The sequence below is a fragment of the Crocuta crocuta genome, unplaced genomic scaffold, assembly GCF_008692635.1.
Source record: "Crocuta crocuta isolate KB4526 unplaced genomic scaffold, BGI_CrCroc_1.0 scaffold278, whole genome shotgun sequence".
Taxonomy (NCBI): Eukaryota; Metazoa; Chordata; class Mammalia; order Carnivora; family Hyaenidae; genus Crocuta; species Crocuta crocuta.
The window spans coordinates 757,178-776,635 of record NW_027532173.1 but is presented as its reverse complement, the minus strand read 5'-3'; the positions used below and the strand labels follow the sequence as shown (position 1 = coordinate 776,635).

General features: G+C 43.2%; 1 long non-coding RNA gene across 1 annotated transcript in view; it reads right to left on the bottom strand.

Moving 5' to 3' along the window:
• Window positions 1–1,349: 1,349 nt before the first annotated feature.
• LOC144242471 (uncharacterized) overlaps window positions 1,350–19,458 on the bottom strand; it is a 19,676-nt gene continuing 1,567 nt past the window's right edge. The window contains exons 2-3 of the long non-coding RNA XR_013338349.1: window positions 13,434–13,468; window positions 1,350–3,216 (exon numbers count right to left, since the gene is read on the bottom strand). This is a non-coding gene — a long non-coding RNA (uncharacterized LOC144242471). The remainder of the gene's footprint in view (window positions 3,217–13,433; window positions 13,469–19,458) is intronic.

The window sequence follows — 19,458 nt, the reverse complement described above, 5'->3', positions numbered from 1 at the left end:
TTAGAAGAAACCGCCAAACCGTCTTCCAAATGCCGTACCATTTTGCATTCCCACCAGCAATGAATGAGGGTTCCTGTTGCTCCACGTGCTCTTTCACGCTTGGTATTGTCAATATTCAGATTTTGGCCATTCCGATAGGCATATAGTGGCCTCTCGTTGTTTTAACTTGCATTTCCCTGAAGACATATGATGCGGAGCACGTTTCCTTAGGGTATTTGCCATCCGCATATCTCCTTTGGTGAGGTGTCTGTTAAGGTCTTTGGCCCATTTTTAAATTGCGCTATTGTTTTTCTTATTGTTGGGTTTTAAGAGTTCTTTGTATATTTTGAGTCACAGCCCTATATCTGATTATCTCTGTTTCTCAAGGATGAAACTCTTATCCAGAATCCCCTCAGCCAATTGCCCCATAGATCTCATACAACCTTGAGTGCACAGAAGGCTAGGGCGGTATGAATTCAGCATTTGTAGCCTCTGTAGTGGGAAGCAATCAGAGAGAAGGGGCTCTGAAATGCCTAGCGAGTGCCCAATAGCTGGTATCTAACCAATGGATATGCTGTCATTTTGAGAAACAGTGGGACTTCTCTAAAGTCACATAGCCTGTGGGAGCTAGGACTAAAATCTACATTGTCATTCAGGATCCAAAACAGGCAATGGAGTGTTTGGAGAGGAACTCGTATAGTAGTTCATCTCTTCTTCTGTTCTGATCCGTAGAGATCACAGGTCCTTGCTTTTGGCTGATCAAGATCTCAGAGCTGTAATTTGGAGACTGATTCTTGGTAGAGCAAGGTGGCCTTGGTGGCCAAGGGACTATCAATTTTTCCTTTTGTCTCTTAGCTTGTGGGCAGATACCTGGTTGGTTGTCTGGCCATCACAGAAAATGCTGATGTTTCTTCTGTCAGAATTCATCTTTTGCAGGGTGTTGGTAATTTTATTTTATTGGTCAAAGGACAAAAGAAAAGTACTTGAGTCTCTAATTCCCCTAAGGTGAGCTATTTTAGAAATCCTCAGAAAGTCAGGTAGGAGAAGATCAGAGCCCAGATCAATAACTGCTTCCTGGACTGAGAGCAGAAGATGGTTTATTTATGTGCCTGGGATGTTGTTGAGGGTATGCTCAATACCCAGGCCTTTGATCGCATGGACGGACATAACACAAAGCAGTGAATTATTAAAACCAAGGGAGGCTTGCTTGGTTCACATCTCCTTCTGTGCTGATGCTCCAAAAGCAACTTCTACTCTCTTGACTTCCTTTAAAACTTCCCAGAGCTGTGATTTGGAATTGCTTTTGCCAAAGATCTTAAGTTCCATATAGGTCAAACCCATCACACGCAATAAGTGTACTCCTAGGAGGGTACGTGTAAGTGCTGTTTGGGAAAATCACATAGCATTTTATTGCACTGGAGAAGCAAGCAAGCTAAGGAAATCTTGAAGCCCAATCCTTTGCAGAGAAAGCTCATTTTTGTAATGCTATTTGTAATGCCAATAAACTCCACCCTATGTATCTACTTAGTGTGTGGTATACTGAGTCAGAGTTTCTAGGAGATGGGGCCACACTGTGTTTCCATAGCAAGAAAAAATAAAGAAGATCCTGAAATATTTGTTTTCCTGTACCTTGGGCCATGAGATTCTGCCTAACAGTACCAGGGCTGAAAATGTGTCAGGAGCTTCTTTAACACTACTAATGTGATTGAGAAAGTCTGGAAGAGCATGGTAGAAAATTAGGGTTTGTGTGGGGAATGTAGGGATGCATTTGGTATGCATAAGGACACTGTGGTCCTGTGGTCAGATACCATGGGTGTCCTGCAAGACTGGCCACGTATCTGTGGTCCTGTGATCACTACCTCTCATGGTAAAGGAACAAGTTGTCCCAGTTTGGTGCATCAGTCTCTCTTCAGTGCTGATATGTATTCTCTGTTCCTACTGCCCCTTTCCAAAGTTTTAGACTTTGTTAGTCCCAAAGTCTATACAGTGCAGGTCCCTGGAAGATTTTCATTTACACCCTTCACCAGATGGAACTTGAACTCCCTGGGGATTTTTCTAGCCTCTCAAGACCCTATTCCTTTCTCACCTAAGGCGGTACCAGATACCTTCTCCTCATCTTCAAACAACCAGGCCTTTTAGACCTCAGGATTTTGCTCACTCTAAGCCTTTCTGGAATCTGCCCATCACACTGTCATTGAATAAAATGACTTTGGTTCCAAAGTTCCAAAACCAAACAAAGCTGGCTTAAATAAGAGAGAGAGAGAGAGAGAGAGAGAGAGAGAGAGAAATTCGCTGGAAAGACAAATGAGAGGGTCATTTAAAGACCTCAAGGGTGGTGAGGTAATAGGGCCTCAGGAACAAGGAATTGAGAGGGTGTAGAAATTCTCTGTCTCTCCTTGTTTCTCATTTCTGCTTATTTTGGGGCATCAACTTCTTTCTTTGCTTTTTGCTAACTGGCTCCCTTTGCTCCCCATTTAGGTGGTGGAAGGTGGCCTCCTTCCAGCTCCCAAGTTTATAAGCTATATACTCATATATACAGAAAGGCTAAAGTTCTCTTTTCAAAGGCCAAGGTAGATACTCTGATTGGTCCATTTTGTGTCAGCCACCCATTCCTGGACCAATCAGGTACATCTAGGGGCCAGGATCAAGCAGCAGAAAAGTAATATACTGCTGTTAGTATAGTGCCTATTGGATGGATGGGCAGATTTCAGAGAACAGAGGTAGGCAAGTCAAAGGATGTCTGTGTTCTCCCTTCTCCACGCCTGTGAGATAAATAGAGTCACCTTTTCCTCCCTTCCTCCCTTCTTTCCTTCATACATTCAGTAAATGTCTCGGGCAAAATGCCAGGTGCTATAAATACAGCTCTGAACAAAATCCGGTCCCTACTTCAGAGGTCTTGTAGATGAGCAGTGAACACGATTTAAGAAAGTTCTTGCTTATCCTTTACAACACAGTTCAAGTATGACTCATGTTGGTTGGAGAAGTCTTTTCTGATGCTCTCCTTGCCCTCATTTCTCACAGCGTGGCCTGTGTTACTCTCGCTCTCGATTCCCTGTGACCCTGTGTGCCTACCTCTATGGTAGTAATCACATTTCATTACAATATTATGTCCACGATTCTGTCTTAGTAGTCTGTAAGTTACTGGAGAAAAGAGATGGCCTTTGAATTCAGAGTAATTGGCTCAAGATACATGTTTCATGAGTATCTGTTGATTGAAAGAACCACTCTATGTGGAATCTAAAAAACAAACAAATAAACCAATCAATCACACAACTGAATAAGTGGACAAACAGCAGAATCAGACCCATAAACACAGAAAATAAGCTGGGGGTTGCCAGAGGGAAGGGAGTGGGGGTGGACAAAATGGATGAAGAGCAGTGGGAGATATAGGCTTCCAGGATATGGAATGAAAACGTCATGAGAATAAAAGCCACAACAGAAGGAATATAGTCAATGATATTGTGACGGTGCTGTTTGCTGATAGATGGAAGCTACATTTACGGTGAGTGTAGCATAATGTTTAAACTTGCTGATTCACTCACTCTGTTGTACACCTGACACTAATGTAACATGGTGTGTCATCTCTACTCAAATAAAAAAATTAATTTGTTAAAAAAGGAAGGAACTGCTCCCCTTTAGGGAAGAGCACACCTGGAGGCCTCTATTTCCCCTGCGACATAAGGCTGAGGAGGGGTCTCTGCATAGCTACATGTATCATCAGGGTAGTGGCTTGGCGTCTCTTGGGAAGATAGAGCTACACAGAAACACAGTGGTGAGTCTGAACAGGAGTTGGAGGAATTAGCCTGATTTCCACCAAGAGCTGTAATTGATAGACCTCAACAGTCCCTGCAGGAAATGCTTCATCGCTTGTTTTTATTACACAAAATGCAGGTCACACCATTCATTTGACAACGTTGTTGAATCTTGGAGTTTTCCTTCCTAAAAGGGAGGCTTAGAACTGAGGTATCCCCCTGCTGACTCCTCCATTATTCTTTATTTCTTTCCCCTATCAAGCTCCTTATCTGTGATAGGCTCCAGCTGATGCAATCAAGATTCTCAGTTTATTGAAGGGGAGAATAAGTAAAATAGTTTGCCCAAAGCATACTTCGAGTGAGTCACACAACAATTAGCAGTACCCAGGTTTTATTGAAATGATTTTTTTTTTAATGAGAAAAATGTTTGAAAGATTTAGCCGGCTCTTGTTATGCTCAGAGAACTGACTCATGGTCCTTTTGCATTTTGGAGTGAATACCATTGTTAGTTTTCAGTTTTCAACAATACATAATTGGCATCGGAGAGCTCCACGTCTTCCCCTTGTGCCCTGGGGTGGCTGTGAGTGGCAGGAGGTAGGGACTTCCTCCCAGGTCTGTGCTTCTTCTCTCTGGATGAGTCTCGTGTTTTGTTGGTTGCTCATTCCTCGCTGTCCTCGCTGGATTATGCTCTGGAGGTGTTGGATGTGTTGGAAGGGAAGTTTCTATTGCATTTGCTCATTCTCTTCCTTGTGCGTTCTTTTTATTCCACATTTTGGGGAGAAAGTTGGGGAAAATGATTCCCTTCTTCTCCCCACCTTGTTTTCGGCAAGGGGAGGGTTCAAACAATGGCTGTGTAAGTTAGAGACTTTTCTCTCCTCCAGATGCCTCTGGCTCCCTCCTCTGTAAAATGAAGTTGGCAGTAGAAGGGACTACATGAGGTTGTTGTGAGAAATAAAAGAGAAAATAAAGGAATCCATGTGAACTCTTAAAATGCTGCGTGGCACTTGGTGAGTGTTCGGTAATTATTAGCCGTTGTTGGGGCGCCTGGGTGGCTTAGTCGGTTAAGCATCCGACTTTTGCTTAGGTCATGATCTCGCGGTTCGTGGGTTCGAGCCCCGCGTCGGGCTCTGTGCTGACTGCCAGCTCGGAGCCTGGAGCCTGTTTCAGTCTGTGACTCCCTCTCTCTCTGACCCTCCCCTGCTCACGCTGTCTCTCTCTCTCTCTCTCTCTCTCTCTCTCCTAGAAATAAATAAAACATTTAAAAAAATCATTAAAAAAATTATTAGCCGTTGTTATTTTTTCTAAGACTTTCTAGATGCTGACCAGGATCTCGATGCAGAGACAAGCAAACGAATTCATCTTCTGCCCTTCCCAGGCCTTTTGGGCCACCGTCCTCATGGGCACTCAGAATCCCGAGGTTCTGAGAAGACATCAGCAATGGGCTGGGGACCAGACCAAAGAGCTCTTCTCCCAAATCTAATCTCTAAAAATAAACGGAAAGCCTCTGTACATACGTGTTTTTAATCTCCTGACAATGACTTTTCACTTCCACTTATTGTTCACTTAAAGTGGTCTTTTAAGTTAAACAGCAAGCAGTTGCTGAAAAAGAACAGCTAAGAAATCTGGATTCTAATTAACTTTATCTCTAATTGTGAGGTAGCTCTGAGTCACTGTTTTTTTTGTTTTGTTTTGTTTTGCTTCTGGTAAACAAGGGTAAGAACTACAAAGATTAATGAAGGTTGTCAAGTCTGGTGGGAGACCAAGACTGAAAATCTCCATAATGATATCTTATGAATGCACTATTTTGCTTCATTTCATTGCATGCAGCCTGTCAAAGGTAGACCAGTCAGTTCTGTTTGCACGTGTAGAAGAACCGAGGCATGGAGGAGTAGTCTCTCTCACAGAGCTTGCATCTGCGATTCCTTCCCCTCTTCCTCCGACAGAGCCTCTCTGCTCTGCAGTGTAATTGCCATTTTCCTGCATCCTTCTTCTCCCAGAATGGGACTTCCGGAGGGGAGAAACTTATCTTGTTCTCCTGTCTGTCTCGAGGCCTGGAGCCCAGTAGGCAGAGCTCACTAATACTGGGGAATGAATGAATACGTGAATGAATGAAGAGAGCCAAGGCCACAGGTCTAAGATCCAGTGATACTTAGGCAAAGGCTTGTTGACTCCTTTTCACTGCTTCCCGTCCCACAGTGATGAAGTTGTCAGAGGAAAAGGAGAAATGGTAACATATAAGCTAGAAACAGGAAGCACTAAACCAAGACTATAGACTTTTTTTGTATTTGATTTCTTCTTTTAGATGGGACATTAAAAAAAAAAAGGCTTCTAATTTGACCACATTAATCATTCGCCAAAGATTTCTTGAGAGTTTGCTCTGAGTAGGGCACTGAGCTCAGTGATGCAGGCTTGCTAGCTAGTTTGGGAGGAAGGAGGGATGGGTGTGAACGGCTTGGCCAGAGTGAGAAGAGAAGGTCCTAGAGAGACAGGAGCAGGAGACAGGGTGACCTCATGGAAGGCGCTGGGTTTGTCCTGGGCCCTGAAGGGGGGCGTCTAGAGGGTCAGAATAGCAGAGGGGACCTGAGGAGAGGGAGGCACCAGAGTGTAGTGCGCAGGGTCTGTTTGGGGACTACTGGGGACCGTGTTCTAGTGGGTTCTCACTGGAAAGCACAGGACCTCGCAGGCGGGTGATAACTTCCCTCATGTCTTCTACTCCAGGCTAGCTCATGGTTACTCTGTACTGGTCTGAGAGGTAGCCCTCTGAGGCCTTCATTCGCCCAACAGAGCTGTTGTTTTGTCAGAGGAGTCAGTGTTAAAGATGCCGTGGGAGAGAAAGAAGAACGTTGTGTGAACAAAGGAAATGGTACATTGAAACGCGAGGTCCTCTCTCTGGACCTCGCCCATCACCCGCTTCCCAGCACGGGNCCGTGGGAGAGAAAGAAGAACGTTGTGTGAACAAAGGAAATGGTACATTGAAACGCGCTGATTCTCTCTCTGGACCTCGCCCGTCACCCACTTCCCAGCACGGACGCTTCTGTCAGACACAAACAGGCTTGAGCTTACATTTTTAAAATGCTGACACTTTCTTGATAAGTTGAGCAAGTTGATTCCACTTCTCTGAGCCTGAAGTTACTCAGTTATACTGCAGAGTAAAGAAAGCTACCTCGCAAAAATTGCCCTGAGGATAAAAGGAGAAGGTGGAGGGAAACACTTGGTGAGTAGCCGGTAGCCACTAGGTGGTTCGTTGGATGCCTTTGGTTCAAACTCGGATGCCTCCAGAGAGGAGGCAAATGATGTGACTGCATAACTGGTAACTAAGTATCAGGCATGTACACCGAACCATAGCGAGGGCGTGTGTGCTAACTGAAGCTGCTCATCCTCAGTAGAGCCATCTAATTATTATTCCATTGGAATTTGATTGCTGTGTCATCAGATCTTTTTTTTTTTAAATAACTCTGTAATCTAGAATTTTATATGAAATCCTTTGATTTCAAATATGGCGAGTGTGGCTGAGATTACTAACTACCTCCGCACTCCACTTTTCCTTTGTTTCTCTCCGTCAATGAATGGTCAGGCTTTAGTTAGGCCTGTGCTCTCCCTTCCCCTCTCCCTCCAGGGGCCAGGTAGTGTGTCTTCCAGCTTCCCTTGCAGCCGAGTGCGGCCACTGATCCACTTGTGTTTGCTAGAGCATGAAGATGAGTGAGGTGCAAGTTTGTGGTCATGTCCCTAGAAAGAAGCTCCTTGAATACCCTTCTTTTTTTTCTCTTCGTTTGGGTGGTGAGCCTGTTTCAACTACATGGATGGGGTCATCAGTTTGGGGGTGGCTGGGAACAGCCACGTAGGAGTAGAAGTTGTCTACACCCTCGGATCACCTATCCATTTACATCCTTCCTGGGAAAGAATCAAATGTCTAGAATCAAAAGTCTATCTTAATTAATGCTCTGTTATTTGGTCTGTAATGACACTGTAGGACCATCACCTTAAATAATACAACTAATTCACAACTCAATGAAATAAAGGCTATATTGTCTGTATAAAAAAATGCATTAATGGCTGCATTTGCTGATAGGATATTAGTCTTTAAAAGAATTAAACAGTGTAAGACCCAATCCATGCTGGCTAGAAACTTTTGTCCCACTGGAAATACAAAGTAACTAGCCCATGATACAAAGTAAGACTGTATAGACTCTGAATGCTATTCAAACGCATCAGGTACCAACTAAAGACCTTCCACATCCTTCGCTAGGTCATTGGCAGCGCATTTCCACTGTCAGGAGCCCTAGTGTAGCAACCGTCAAGGTGGCACACATTGGCTTGGGGACAGGTGCAGTCTATGCCTGCTGATCCTAGTGACCCTCCAGGAGACAGAGGGATCAGAAGATGTGAGCAGGTGGAGTCCCCGTTGTTGAACACCCACATGTCACGTCCCCTGTGTCACTGAAACCGCCCTACCTCCATTTTACAGGTGAGGAAGCTGTGGCTGAGAGATGAAGTAGACTTTCTTGTAATAATCAACGGAGCAGGGGTTCAAACCCATCAACTGCTTGGTGCAGAGTATTTCCTTCCTTCCTCTGCCCAGCCGTAACCCCTTCCTCCCTGATGTGCTGCGGAGGCTGAGTGGCGTTGTTAATGGCGTCAAAGGAGACGAGGAGGAAAAACCGACTCTGAGATCTCTAGCATCATAAGCATTGCTTGAAATAAATCCATGGGTGAGAAAGTCAAGAGAAGAGAGGAAGAAGACGAGGTGGAAGAATTTTTTTTTTAAGTTTAATCACATTGGATAAACCTGGAAGTAACAAATGGTTTTCAGACCAACATTTTTTTTTTGAGGTTCCCACAATGCATTTTGATCTGCAAGAAGAGAGGCTCATTAAACAAGAAGATTATCTGCTTATTTGGGATGACAAATCTGTTCTTATAATCATAGCTGCAAGTACTTGGGAGGCTGATCATAAACACATTTTCATAATCCCTGCAAAGATTAATGAATGATAATTAACTTTATTCAATGGCAGAAACTTTGGTTTGGAGTATGTGTCACAGTAACAATTCCTGCTATTCATATTCCAAGATGAATCTGCATAATGCATTACTGATAATCCCTGTGTTTCCCCCTCCCTTCAAATTCACTGGTAGACTCTTCATTTTATAGTATAAAATAATTCAACTATTTCATGACTGTCAAGTTACCGCTTTAAAAAAAAAATCGCAGTCTGGCTTCAGTTCTGTGGGGAGCCAGGGCCATTACTCAATATTCACGGACATTGTGGCTTCAGGAGCCTTTGTTTCCTTTAACTTAAATGAACTCTCTGGTTCAATATTGAAGTTTTAGGAACACCAAAGAGCAGTTCTGAAATTACACAGTTGATGCTCTTAATTGCAGCGTAGGGCCTGGAGACCATCGCAGAGTTGCAAATTAATAAAACCCTTCTCAAGTGGAAAGGTCACATTCAGAGACTGGAGACTTGAAGGAGACCGCACGCAAGTCCGTGAAGGCGTCTCCGTTTGCACAGGCAGAAATCTACCCTCGTGCAGCCCCGGTATTTAGCGAGGAATAAAAACAGGGGTGGCCTGGGCCCCCAGGACACGGTTGGCCAGGGGAGAGGCGCGAGGTGGCGAGGGGGCAGAAATGTGGGGAGAGACCACATGCCACGTGTCCCCGATCTTTCCTCCACACCCTGAGGCGGCAGACAGGCGAGCTTCTGTCAGTGATAAGGCTGCACGTTCGGCCAAGCCCACTTCTCGGCACAAACGCAGCGTGGGACGCGTGGGGACGCGTGGGGACGCGTGGGACGCGTCGGGGGCGGAGAAGGGCAGGGGTTTCCACACTCAGTCCCTCGTCATTCCCTTCTTTCAGCTGCAAACTCACTTCCTTTCTTGGAGGTGGAACTCACGCGCGCCCGCAGATCTTACAAAAGATACTATTCAAGTTCTATACGTAGAATAGGTTCTTATTCTCTTTCCACTAAGTGGCCTCTGCGTTTCAGCTCATCCCAGGTTCTAGGCCCACAGCAGCTTCACATTTTCCTTCCTTTTCTCTCTCCCTGGCTCTCCTGCTTCCCCGGGGGGTTCCTTCTAGCGATTCTGCTGCACAGACTCATTGTTTCTTCCTCTCCGTTTCTTTTCTCTCTTCTCTTGCTTTCTGTCGTTTCTCCTTCCTTCTTCCCTCTCTCCTTTTCTCTCTTCCTCTCTCTCTCTCTCTCTCTCTCTTTCTGGCTTTCTTTCTCTTTCTCCCTTCTGTGTTTCTTTTTCTTTCCCTTGTTCTCCATTTCTATGCCTTTCCTTTTCTATTTTCTCTCTCTCTTTCTCTCTCTCTACCTACCTTCTTTCCTTCCTTCCCTTGTTACAAGGTCTCTGAAGTACTTCCTTTTTAAACTTTTTACTCATATGATCTGTTCCTGTGACCTTACCTTTCTGACTCCAAAATCTTTCATTGTTAGGAGCACACCCTCAGGTAAGGTGGCTTTTTCAGCCCATGACTAGAGACATGTTCTCATTTCCTGAAGAAGCAGATAATTCTCTGGTCTCTCAAAATTTTTGAACCTTGCAAAGGGCAGGGGGCAGAGCCTGGGATTTTAGCTCAATCTCTCTAGGTCCCAGTTTCCCCATCCTCCCCCCTCCCATAAAAACAGAAGCCCGCCCTTCCTCTTATTAGGGTATGCAGTGTATCCAGCAATTTGTCAATGTTGAGGCAGAATTCGGCTCCTTCCCTGGTTTCGGCAAGAAATTCAAGTAGGTTTACTGAGTATCTGTGGGGTCACTGGGAGCTCTTCACAAAGCACAGAGCATTTCTCTCAGAAAATGTTAGTTTTTTCTCTCCCTTTGTCTTCTGTTCCTCTTCCACGCCTTCTCCAGGGATTTTGCTTTTCCGTGGGTACTTAGTCCCCACAGAGCTCCATTTCCTAATTTTCTTGGCATCCACTGTTTCCTCTCTTTATTATGTAAAGTAGCTCTCTCTCCTCCCCTGAAGGAAATCCAGTGCCCAACCTAGTACCCTTGCCTGGGAGGCTGATGCTTCTGGATTTGGATGAATGGCTTCATCCCACAGTTTTTCAACAAAGCTAGCTTTCTCCTCGCAGAAGCATTCTCTGACCAGCTGCTATTAACAAAAAGGCAAACATTTCTGCATACCATTACTCATAAAATGGGGGCTATGAATACTTCACAGGGTTGCTGGAGGATGAAAGGAAACGGGGAACACAGAGGCTGTAGCACACTGTACTTTATCATCACCAGCACCAAATGGAAGCAGATTGTGGAGTTTTTGTCTCCTTTCTCTGGATCGGTGACCTCCTCCATTCCAAAACGTTAGCAGAGTTATCTGAGCTCGCTCCTGGCTTCCTCAAGGGTACAGGCTTCCTCTTATCCATCCTTGTATCTCCAGCACCTGCTGCAGTAGTGAGTGCAGAGTGATGGCTGATAAATGTTTGTTGAACAATTGGATCTCTTGGCTTCTGGCACATTCTTAAAAAAACACTATATGTAGAGAAAAAGATCTGGGTAGGGATGAAAACTAAGGTTCAGAGCCATTGCTGAAAACTATTCAGTGCACTTGAAAGCACTTTGTAGAGAGGGGCAGGGAGGGGCAGGGAGGGGCAGGGAGGGGCTGTGCTCTTTTATTTATGGATCCCTAGCTCTCAACGCCATGATGGGCACAGAGATGCTTAGGGTCCCCTCTAATAATAGACTTCTCACATTCATTTTATTGGTTAGCAGCTCATGTTTAATTTTTTGAACTTAGCAAATTACTTTTGTTTAAATCAGTAACCATTAATGTTAATGAATGAAGTTTTAACCGTATGAACTGTTTATCCTAAGTCACCTACTGAAAAGCACAAGAGGATTAACTCTAAGAGCCTCTGCGCTTTCACCAAGTTATCACTGTACTTTGTCCCTCTGGTTCTCTTTCCATTGTTTGAACAATTGTAGCTTAACGAGAAGGAAGGAGAAAGACATGGCCACCTGGGATCTAATTGTGTGAGATTCCTTTCCTGTAGATTCTGCTTCCCTAGACTCAAGAGGTGGGAGTGTAGTTTCAAAATTTTTTAAATGTTTGTTTTTGAGAGACACAGAGAGAGAGAGAGAGACAGAGACAGAGAGGGAGAGAGAGATAGAGTAGTAGAGAGAGAGGGGGAGGACGGGAGAGAGAGAGAGAGAAGTAAAGAGAAAGGAAATTACAGAATCCAAGGCAGGCTCCAGGCTCTGAGCTGTCAGCACAGAGCCCACCTTAGGGCTTAAACTTAGAGACCTGAGCTGAAGTCAGATGCTTAACCAACTGAGCCACCCAGGTGCCCCTAATTTAACTTTTTCTTAATTAAAAAATTTTTTTTAATGGAGGAGGGTGTGTACTGGAACAGCTGGGCTAAAACATGGGGCACCTCAGAAATAATGTGATGTCCTATCAGTCTGATATTCTTAAACATTTGTTCAGCAGAGGCTGAGGACCTATCTCATGGGGAAAGGATGCAGGTTGCAGATGGGGGAAGAGTGTAGATGAGAGCTCTGAGTAATTCATATCAGCCCGCAAATTGTGCCCCCAGTTTGGGCAGAAGAAATGTCTGCATTGATCCAATCATCCTTCTCCCTTCTAAGAACGTGCCGTTCATGTTACTTGAATGTGTTCCTGGGTCGTGAAGGGATCATCCAAGCCCAGCTGGTTTTTGAAAATATTTCTTCTGATCACAGAGACAAGCACCCTGGAAAGGGTTTTTGTCAAATACATTTTTTACAGCTCATTACATTTCCAGTGGTGTCTTAGCATCCATTACCGGTTGACACTCTAGCTGATGTCACCTTGATATTTCACATTTAGCTCTGCTGTGTCACAAACGAATGCAGAATTCACTGCTTTCCCCTCTCTTCCCAGTATTCCCCTAGGATGTTGATTGTGAAATGAGCTGGTTTATATGAAATCCTCTAGCGTGGGAGACAGTTGAACTCTGGCCCAGGAAAAGTCTCTTATAAATGTATAAATCTGGATATAATTTGTCAGTAATTTTGATCACTTCAGTTTGTTGGTATGTATTAGTGTTTTGTTACAGATTGGTGTCTGTAAATTGTGAAGTTCTAAAATGCTCCTGCAGACTTTATGTCTTTAATAAAGAGGTTATATATGGGATAGAATTCTAGAGCATCCCCCACCAAAATAGCCCTGTTAAGTATGGTCTGACTGAATAAATACATGAATAGAATGCTATCTGGCTGATGAAAGATCTTGCTTTCATTTTGAGCTCTTATACTGTAAGCGACTGCTCAAATTTACACAACTGTAAAATGGGAATACTGATTTCTACCATGTTTCTTTATAATGGGCGAAATCAGTTTATAACTAATCTCAATCCAATATGCAGAATGTAAAATTTTGGTGCCAACAGACCTTAGTAATCTCTTCCAACCACTTTTACAGGTGAAAACCCTGAGTCCAGAAGTCAAAAGACTTGCCTAGGGTCATCTGTCATACCGTGAGGGCTGTTCCATTTGGCTCTGTACTGGTGACTGTTGATGCTACCATTTGCTGTTGTCAGCATTGTATCAGGTTTTCTCTAATAGTAGTAGCTCATCTGAAGACTCAGCCCATTTGGTGGAATTTAAGTTACCCCAAGCCTGATGACAATTTCTGTGGGATTAGGCTAGCCATGGAGGGCAAGGAAAGTCAATAAAATTCATTCCTCTTGTAGAAAATTAGCAAACTGATGAACTTACTGGTTGTAGGGGTATCCTGAGATCCAGATGGACACCTGAAAGAATCACATCAAATTTTCATGGAGGCAGTTAGTTCCCTCCAGTTGGAGCCATTCAATTATAAACTAACAATTAAACCCCAGCCCACAACATTAAAATATGATTAGCTCTTCACTAATAATCCATAAGAAACATCAAGGTGATTATGAGGGAGGAGTGAGAAGGTCTGAAATATAAGAGGATTGATTTTTCAGATTATTTGCTCTGTATGTTGTCACCACACCACTGGACGAGATGGAGGGATTTCTTTGGTAAGATGTGTCTGCCATTTTTAATTGTTGATAAGAATGGGGAGTTTTGAATCTTATATCTTTGACTTCTACGAAGCAATTTTCTAAAATTTTATGTCCTATTCTGGTTCAGATATCAGTCAAAAAGACTTCTCGAGCAATGTCTGAAAAGGTTGAAATGACACGAAGAGACAGCTGAAAGGTACTTGAGAGTTTTCTGTGACATGCATCAATAGTGCTTCTAGCGAGGGAGATATTTTCTTTGTTTCTACTGAAGCCAGCACAGACAGGAACTAGATTAAATTTGAGTGGGTACTGGGGTAAAAATTAATTACTGTTAATTGAGGGTTATATTATTCAGAATTCTTGGTTGTAAAGGGGAGAAACACAACTCAGACTTACTCAAGTGAAAAAATAATTTATTGGGTTTTTTAACTGACAAGATCATGGGCTCTCCATTCCAGAGAAGGCTTGCTGGGAATTCTCAGTCATGTCATCAGGATGCAGTCTCTTCTCTCTTCATCTCCTGGCTGGTTTGCCTGCCTGTCTTCCTCTTCTACTCCTTCTTTCTTTCTTTCAAAATTGTTGAGATGAAATTAACAGGACATAAACCAGCCATTTTCAAGTATACAGTGGTGCCACATTCATAATGGGTGGAACCATCACTTCTGTCTTGCTCCAAAACATTGTCATCACTCCAAAGTAAAAGCCTTTATCCACTAAGCTGTTTCTCCATATTCACAGCCCCTCCTCTCACCAGTTCCTGGCAACCACCAATCTGTATTCTACTTCTGTAGATGTATCTATTCTGGATATTTCATATAAATAGAATCAAATAACATATGGCCTTTTATGTTTGGCTTCATTCATTTAGCAACATGTTCGGGAGATTCATCCATATTGTAGTACATATCAGTACTTCATTCTGTTTCATGGCTGAATAATATTCCATTGTATACTTGTATCACAATGTGTTTATTTATTTACTTATGGACAATTGGGCTGTTTCCACCTTCTCGCTGTTGTCGACAGTGCTGCTATGAATATGTGTGTACATGTACTTTGTGTGAATATGCCTTTAATTCTTTTGGGTGTATACCTAGGAATGAAATTGCAAGACAGTATGGCAATGCTATGCTTAGCTCTTTGAGAAAGCACCGACCGAACTGTTTTCCACAGTGCTGAACCATTTTACATTTCTGAATAGGTACAGGTACCAACGTCTCTACATCCTCACCAACACTTGGTAGTTCTCCCTACTTCTTTTTCTGATTATAGCCATCCTGGTGGGTGGCAAGTGGCACTTTATTGTGGTTTAGATTTGCACTTTTCCTAAGGACTAATGCCGTTGAATACATTTTCATGTGCTTGTTGGCCATTTGTATTTCTTTGATAGGGGCTGCTTCCTCTTGAAGGCTTTCACCATGTGGGGTGGCCAATAGTCTCTGGAGCAGAGAGACAATAGCTAAATTGCCAACACCGCCTTTAAAAGTGGGAGATTCTTATGTTTTGTTTGAGACTGAGACGTTTTCCAGAATGCAGCGCTTTCAGATTTAAAACCAAGAAGGTCTCAAACAAACCAGGACAAGTTGGTCACCAAAGAGGCGGGAAAGATGGTTCCTGGAATCTTGAGTTTATATGATTTTACAGATTAGGCAGCAGAGCGAGAAGTAAAATGATTATCCCTTATTAAGGGATAATCATTTTACTGATGGTTAAATGGTGACGGTTTGGCCAGAGCAGTCATGGTGACGGTTTGGCCATTTAAAGTGGCCTGACTTGGAATACAGATCCATCCCTGGACTCTCTGTGGCCAGAGAGATGAATTACTGTGACGTGTTAAGCATGTGTTCACCTCGAGTTGAAAGCTCAGCTTATCAAAAACAGGGACGGAGTAGGAATAATCTGGAATTGGGGAGGTGATTTTTCAAGTGTTGAGATGCTCAGCAGACACGGAAATGTTCATTCCAGGCATCTATATGCACTCACTGTCGTGCTGGAGGCTTGCACATGGAGTATTTCCTCCAAGGCTCACAATAATCCTACTGGGTAGATATAATATCCCTCAGTAGATGTTAATTAATGATTAAAATCAATACCTGGTAGACATTAATATTAGATGTGACAAAATTGAGCCTTAGAAAAGTTAAGTTACCATGCTTAACATCACATAGTAAGTAAATGCTGGAGACAGTATATAAAAAATATATTTTTTACTGAGATATAATTGACATATGACATTGTATTAGTTGTAAATATGTAACGTAATGATATCTTTATAACATAGTGATTTTTCCCTATATATAACGTAATGATATCTATATAATGTAATGATTTTTCCATATATATAACACAATATTTATATAATGTAATGAATATTTTCATATATAACGTGTGTGTATATATATACATATATATATTTGTATATATATATACAAATGATTTAGGTTAATTTGTAATATGGCACAATTAAAAAAACTTTCCAGTCAGCAAAGAGAATTGAATTTCGAAGCAGTTTAAGAAGCTTCCTTCAGAGGACTTTGTGTCGGTCAGGGCCATGAAGGAAAAATGAACCACATGTTATGTTAATAGAGGATTTAATAAAAGCAACTTGTTAAAAAGGCATTTAGGTATTTAAAGGCAAAAGGGAATGCTGAGATAACAGGTATAGCAGCTTCAGGAAGAAGCTACTTCCTCTGCAGCTGCGGGAACAGAGCGGTGAGGTTGGGATTATTAGACTCTAGAATCTCGGAGCAGGGGCATCAGACATCCGGCTGGTGCTGGCGTGTACGGCTGCTTCTGGGAGCGTGGGAAGCATTTGAAACCTACTACTGTAGGTACAGAGCAAAAACGGAAGCAGAATCTTCTCCTTCCTGCAGCCTTCCGATCTCCATGATAGCACCCCCTATAGGCAGACCCTAGCCGACCATCGGCTGGCAAAACAGAACTAAAGTTTGTGGGCTTTCGGCTCCAGAAGCATAGAGTTTAGCAGCGAGGCTCAGAGGCAGAGAGACAACAGCTTAATTACCAGCATCGCCTTTAAAAGTGGGAAGCTCGTAGCTGTCAGAGTTCACTTTAAGATTGTTCATGTATAAAATGATGCTTTTTTTTTTTTACAGTCCCAGAAGCCGTTTATTTTCTGAAATTAAGCTTAGTTTTCTAGACTTGAGGAATTAGCATAATTAAAGTTTGCCTTCCTTTATGCAGGTGATTAGTGGGCCTCTCCCTAGTTGTACCCCAGATAACGTCATGAAACTTCCAGACCTAAATTCATTTCCTTTTTTTTTTTTAATATTTAAATAGGCTTCATGCCCAATGCAGAGCCTACGATGGGGCTTGAACTCACAACCCTGAGATTAAGACCTGAGGTCAAGAGTCGGAAGCTTAACCCACTAAGCCACCCAGGCACCCTTCAGACTCATTTCAATTCTGTAATTTGCCCACTGAAGTATTGCTCAGAGCTGATGTGGAAGGATCCAGGGCTTTGGAATTCAGTCAATCTCACCTCAGCCATTTTGTTTGTGGTTTAACCTCTGTTAATTTCCTCATCTTTTAAAGGAGCGTAGATAATACATATCAATATCATAGGATTTATGTAAGGTTTCTATGAAATAATATATAAAAAACTGGCATGCTGTCTAACACAGCAGATATGCTTAATGAAAACAAATTCCATTCCTTGTTCTTTTATTCAACCGTGCTACTTGAGGTCAGAGGTATCAAACCACCTCCCTGAAGGCAGAATCTCACTTTTGCAGCACTGAGAATTTGACAGACATGAGTTTCCACATGTCTTTCTTAAATCTCCCTTAAATAACCCAACAATTTAAGTGGTAGTAGTATAGTATTGCTGAATATGTAATTATAGTCAAGACAAGTTCCCTATTTTCTCCTTCTAAGTAGACTGCCATCCCTCCAAACAGATTGTTTAGGGGTGAATTAGGGGTAATTCTGGCAAAAGCGCCAACTATCTCTTGGGCCATGTCATGATGAAATTATAACTGGATAAATCATCACAGATATATGGAAGTCTTGGGGGCCTAGAGGGTACCAAAGAATGCTATAGATAGTTACTTTGTTTTCAGGAAATAATTGGACTATAACCTGCCTTTATTCATCAGAGAGTATAAACTTACTGTACCTTCCCTGCCTTTTACCGGACCAGTAAAGATTAGATGTATGTTCCCCAAGAGATTTCCTGAATGCAGGGGGGCTCTGGTTCCCCAGAGGACCCTGCTACCCACTTTTCCAATAGGAAAGCACATCATGGAGCTAAATGCTTCCCATCCTCACAGGCCTCTTTGCGTATGGGAGTTAGGAATCTGTGAGATCTCAAATCTGAAAACAAAATTATTAAGTCACAGGAGGACAGAAATGCAGGACAAATGCTCTAGCTATCTTTTTTTTTTTTAAACAATCTGTTTCCTTTTTCTCATTTCTATTTGTTTGTTTCTTCTCAATTTTTTATGCTTTCTTTGAATCAAACTGCTTCCCGGATTGCAAACTCACTATGCTGCTTTTCAGCCTTGACTGACTTTTTACAGCAAGTCATAAACCTTTGGAAATAGGATTTATAATGGAAACGCTGATACAGGCCTAGTGCACGCAGAGAGGTGTTCTAATAACGCTGCAGAGTAATATTCTCTAAACCTAATACCCTATAGACTTTTCTTGCTGTGATTCACACTGACCCAATTCTTTCCCAAACTTCCTCAGTGCCAAAGCCTGGGGCCTGCCATGCCCATGACTGGCAAAGTCAAACACCCCTTGGGTGCGTCTGGGTCACGCAGCTATCTGGCAGGACGGGACACAATTCCCACAGGCACAGACTTGGGATGGGGTGAGTGCTGGAGGGAGACTGCGTCCCTGGAGTGAGGCAGGCTTTCGGAGAGGGGGGCGGGCCCCGCTGACTGTGATTACTCGGCCAGTAGTCACAGAGCTTCCAGGGAAGCTGCCAGGCTGCCGGACAGGTGTGCAGACTATAGTGATGGGGGAGCCAGTCAGGACGCCCAGAGACCCGGGTATGAGGCTCCCTTAAGGGAAGACTGATGGCAGGTAACTCAGTTTCAGTCCTGGGCTGTGAGTCCTGGGTACTGGGGTATAATGAAAAAATATTCATGGTCTTTGGCCCCAGGTTCTGGCACGGGCTTCAGAAACCCTTGGAGTTTCCTGAGTGATCGGACTTGTTATTCATAAAGAGCCTCTTTCTGCCATACTTGATTTTATGCCATAGATGGCTCAAGGCAGCCCCTCAGATAGTTTTTCTTTTTTTTTTAATAGTTTATTGTCAAGTTGGTTTACATATAACACCCAGTGCTCATCCCATCAAGTGCCCTCCTCCATGCCCATCAACCCCCTTCCCCTCTCCCTCACCCCCATCAGTCCTCAGTTTGTTCTCAGCATTCAAGTCTCTCATGGTTTGCCTCCCTCCCTCTCCCCAATTATGTTTCCCCTTCTTCTCCCGTTTCGTCCTCCGTTAACTTCCTCCTAATCCACCTATACATGCAAACAAATGGTATTTGTCCTTCTCTGCCTGACTTATTTCTTTCCTTTTTTTAATGTTTACTTATTTACTTAGAGAGAGAAAGGGAGAGTGTGAGTAGGGGAGGGGCAGAGAGAGAGAGGGAGAGGGAGAATCCGAAGTGGGCTCCACACCGCCAGCCCAGAGCCTGATGCAAGGCTTGAACCACGAACTATGAGATCATGACCTCAGCCAAAATCAAGAGTCAGATGCTGAACTCACAAGCCACCCAGGC